Source organism: Leguminivora glycinivorella, chromosome Z (genome assembly GCF_023078275.1).
Source record: "Leguminivora glycinivorella isolate SPB_JAAS2020 chromosome Z, LegGlyc_1.1, whole genome shotgun sequence".
NCBI lineage: Eukaryota > Metazoa > Arthropoda > Insecta > Lepidoptera > Tortricidae > Leguminivora > Leguminivora glycinivorella.
In genome coordinates, this window is record NC_062998.1 from 39,634,755 (window position 1) to 39,639,900 (window position 5,146).

Consider the following 5,146-nt stretch of genomic DNA (forward strand, 5'->3'; position numbering starts at 1 on the left):
AACACTCCCTTCGGTCGTGTTTTAATTTATCGCCACTCGTTTCGAACTTCCTTTTTACGCACTTGTATCGTAATGTACTATTTTAGTACAGATGGTGTTTTTACGCACTAGTGTGAGAAGTGGTTCCATTATATTCCAGGTCGTATTGTACTGAAAAACATCGTACGACACACGTACGAAAAGGAAATTCGTAACTCGTGTTGATTTAGTGCCCTTCGGTCATGTTTAATTTATCGCCACTCGTTTCGAACTTCCTTTTTTATGCACTTGTATCGTATGTCCTATTTTGGTGTAAATCTGGTCCGCCTCTAAAATTCCTTCATAATATATTTTGGCCCCCAAAGAAAAAAGGTTCTGCACCACTGCTCTGTATAGTAAGTTTTATTTATATATTCTTAAAACTCGTAAAATGTGGATTTTAAGTTTATTATGGATATCAAGTTTTGAATTTGAATGTTACAAAATATTTAGGGTCTGTTTCACAATTTCCAAATAAATAATCAACAAATAAATAAATTAACTGCTATATAAAACTTCCCGTTAAAAACAGTTTGCGTTTCACAAACGTGAACTGTTTTTAATGGGAATAAATTATAAATTTACCCCAGTAAATTTATGTACCAGTTTGCTTGCTTATTGTAAGTTAGAGCTGGCAACATCGTAAAAATGTTTCGGTTTACGGAATATGTCAATTTTTTCACTTTACAAAATAAACTTTAAATGTATATTCTATTATATAACAATTATTAATGATACATTTTTTTTTATCGAGAACTTTTATGTGGATACAATCATATTCTTTGATGTGGATCGAAACAACTGTCAAAATGCGTTGCATTGCATTGTAGCTGGAAACAAATTATGAGACGCGACGCGTCCGCGGACGCATGGCCACTGCTGCGATGTAGAATCTACAGTGGCGTCTACATTGTAGATAAGATAATGAATATACTCGGAATTGTGCAAACTATCGGACGTAACGTAAGCCATGGACATGGCCTTGAGCGTTTGGTTTCAGACATAAAACCTGGCCGCCAGATGTTTTAAGACTGCAAGTCGCGGTCGTCAGCCACGTCCGTATGACGCGTCCCATAATTTGTTTCTAGCTTAATGCAAATGTCAAAGAAACTAGAAACTTAGAAAGTTTTAGCAACCGTTCGGTTGACTTTTTGGGCATTTTTAGCGTGTGCGTGTTTCTTTTGAACTTCAGTTTGCCAATGCGCTTGAATCAGTGGCAAAGAGTATTATTAGTATATATCAGTGGACTGGGCTGCGGTGGTAGAACGCTCGAGGCACGATTGTCACAGGCTCGCGCAATCACTACTTAACATATTAGTTGACAAATTTAACACATGTTTTCATATACTTACGTAAACAACCACAACAGCACAGGAGGGCTGAAGCCTCAGTGCAGCACCTGTTTTGACTCCCAGTGAGAATGAGTGACAGTCTGCCAAAGACAGTAGGTATGTTTATAAATTATTGCTTAGATTTATTTACAAACTAGCTTTTAGAAATAGACAAAAGTAGCCTATGACAGTCTCCATCCTTTCAACTATCTCCACTTAAAAAATTACGACAATTCGTCGCTCCGTTTTGCAGTGAAGGACGGACAAACAAACAGACACACACTTTCCCATTTATAATATTAGTATGGATTAATTAATAACATACAATACAACATTAAATTCAGACTTTCTATGTAACAGTTTTTTTCTACCTCTATGTTAACTGTGAATAACGTTTTATATATTTTTTATTTACTAATGTATTCATATTCTTCTGTTTCAGTTACTTGCAGTTTGCACAAATACCCTTCACATGATTGCAATAATGCAGATGAATCTAAGTGGTATGTACTTAATAATGTGTGTAACATATCAAGGAAGTTAACAATATTATTCTACATTGAATTTTATACCTGTTTCAGTATTGGTAACTTCACCATCCTGTGTAGCCGAAGAAGCACCTGTATGTCCACCAAAAACCAGAGCACATAATATATAAAAGAAAAAGTACAGAAGGCTCACAGTCAACAACCTGTCAACGGACTGCATGTGACATTGAGTTCTATTGCGAAGCGAGAAGGTCATCAAACTATGGGCCGGGAACTCTTAGCCGCCGGAATGTATGAAAGAAATGTGGAGTGAGCCACCCCGACAAGAGTTATTTTTTTATAATAATCAGATAGAACTGTCACAAATAGAAGAGTTAAAATTCACTGCAATTGATCAACCACAGATTTTGTATAAAAAAAATGCCTATGTGATTAATGTTGAGTGTATTCTGAATATTTTATGGAATACCTATATTTTTGTTTTATTTGTATAAATGATTGCATCTCTTCTAAATATACTGACTAGATGGCTTTCAATATCATTAAAATCAACCCTACCTTATAGTTATTCAAATTTACAAATTGGTAGCAAAAACATTATGCATGCAAGTACAGTTGGGGACAGCCAGAGTTAAATATTATAGGACGTTCTTCACAGATTTCTTTTTGTTGGACGTTTTTCTTTTAAATAAAAACTTTATTTAATGGTGAACGATTTGAAAGAATAACAATATGAAACCTAAAAAAAATACCTAGAAATAACTACTTAACCCTTAAATGTATGGTGATGTATCACACATTTGATGGCCTGTGGTTCAATATGTAGATATCCAAAATCACATTTATAGCCATTGAACTACTATGTACAGCTTAATTATTATTCAGTATTTATTGTTATTAAATAAATTCAATAATATTATGATTTACTATTTATTATTTAAGGATAAAGATGAAATAGCGGAAAAGTGTGAGAAAACAGGATGGTGGCGATTTTTAGTATGTGATTTAGGCAGATTTTTTCGGAGTTAGTAATTAGTTTATGTTTAAACATTATATCACATGGGTTTCAGAAATAGTATACCTTTCTAATAGTAGTAAAACTTTACAAATAAAACTTGCCAATAATTATATATTTATATAAATAAGTTTTGGCCTATTTAACTTCTAACACTGATTTGGTATTAAAATCAGTAGGTATTAAATATTTTATTATTATTTTTCCTACAGTCAGAAAACCATTCACATATATTCATATCTCGTTAAAAGAAAAATTCATGCATTTAAGGGTTAAATTTAAAACCAATTATAAAAAGAAAATTCCATCTAAAAGTTCCGCCTGCGGCATGGTGCCCATTATAAGTATGCTGGCGGCAATTCCTCTCTGTATTGCCAGAGCGATACGTTGAGAGAAATATGCACCAGCTCTGGGGTCTCCTGTGGAGTCAATGAGCCGTGCCGACAGAGGTCCCAAAAAGGCTTTCATGTCTGCCGACCAAGGACCCAGTGTCTCCATAGCATCAAGTGCCGCAAACTCGTAGTCCTTCGTCAAGAACGAGTAAGTATTTACGGCGCTTGAGAATCTGGGCCTGGTCAGCTGCACCACCAGCCTGAGTGCGGGTCGCCTGGATATGGGACTGCGCGAACGTATCTACGCATGTCGCGTCCCATAGGTACTAGGGTTCTGCCTAGTTTCCATGGCACCAAAGTTGATACGGGTTACCTATATCGTTGAAGGAGAGATCATTTTGTGATAACGCAGCTAAATTATAAAAAATATATTTAAAACGGTCAATGACTGTAATGTTGATGTTAAATGTTTTATAAACGTAATTATTACAAATTGGTGCAACATTGAGAAATTAATTCTTAAAAAAAACAATTGCTGTGACATTGTATTTATAAGTAATGTGTAATGTTAAAAAAAAATACCAGTTCTATCAAAAGGTTTTATTGGCGGAAATGTTAATTTGTGATATTACAGCAACTGCATAAAACCAATATTTCAAGTGGTCAATTGCAGTAATATTGATTTTGAACATTTGGGAAACTTTAAGTTTAGACATTGAGGTAATATCGAAAACTTGATGTTTCAAAGTTAATGTTGCCGTAACGTTGCGTATATAACATAACTAATACCTTGTTGCAGCAATGTAATAAATGAACATTTAAATAACTTGTGATCAAAACATCCTCGCAATATTATAATATCAGTTTTCATTTGTCATGTTATAGTAATATAGTATTAGTAATTTTCTGAAAGGTTCAAATTACCAATAAGTTGAATGTTGTTGTCATATTTTTTCGACTTTACGTTCTAAACTTACAAATGTGAGGTATGTAAACTTACTGCAAGTTATTGTAAGTTTCATGCTCAGTGGGCAGTATCGTATTAAAATAGAAGGCGACAAGAAGTACCTTAGAAAGAAACAGGTATTAATTATTATTGTTAAAGTAGTCTCTGGCACCGGCAATAATATCGCACAATAATTTTTAAGAAAAAATAACCGCCGCTTTTGGGGTTCTGATGAAAGGTAGGTACCAGTACTACCGAATGTTGGATTATGTAGATATGTGTAAGTAGGTTTTTTTTTTAAATCCCAATATGTAATCATAACAAAGAAAACAAATCTCCTAACAAATAAATGTGACAGAACAGTCACATTTATTTGTTAGGAGATTTGTTCTCTTATAAGTGTGTCGTTCATATTTGAGCAGTTCCGTTCTGATCATCATCAGAAGTTCCACTGCACTAAATGTCACTGTTCTGAAAGTAAACGCAAGCTGTTCTTATAAAAATACCAAAGTCATTATAAGCGTGCCGTTCAGTTTTAAAGAGTTCCGTTCTGTTCTTCATCAGCGGTTCCACTGCACCAAATGTCACTATTCTGGACGTAAGTGCATGCTGTTCTTATAAAAATACCAAAGTCACTATAAGTGTGCCGTTCAGATTTGAGAGTCCCGTTCTGACCATCATCAGCAGTTCCACTGCAGTTCATTGCACCAAATGTCACTGTTCCGTACGTATTTGCATGCTGTTCCTTTAAAAACACAAAAATCACTATATGTATTGGGTTGGTAAGAAAGTAATGAGCGAATCATAACCAATATTGTAATTTTTATTTAATTTATTATTTTAATCATTTATCAAAAATATAACGGCCTTCGTTATCTACTATTTGTCTCCATCGTTCTGGTAAAGAATGAATAGCATCGGCGAAGAAGTTCTTAGGTTTAGATTCAAAAAACTCAGCTATGTACTGTCGTAGATGGGCTTGATCATCGAACTTTTTTTCATTCAAGGCATTGCTT

At 34.3% G+C, this 5,146-nt stretch overlaps 1 long non-coding RNA gene across 1 annotated transcript; it reads left to right on the forward strand.

The window, feature by feature from the left end:
* Nucleotides 1–738: 738 nt before the first annotated feature.
* Nucleotides 739–3,006, forward strand: LOC125241243. The gene is made up of 3 exons (XR_007178730.1): nucleotides 739–1,466; nucleotides 1,792–1,852; nucleotides 1,931–3,006. It is a non-coding gene; the product is annotated as an uncharacterized LOC125241243 (long non-coding RNA).
* The last annotated feature ends 2,140 nt before the right edge of the window (nucleotides 3,007–5,146 follow it).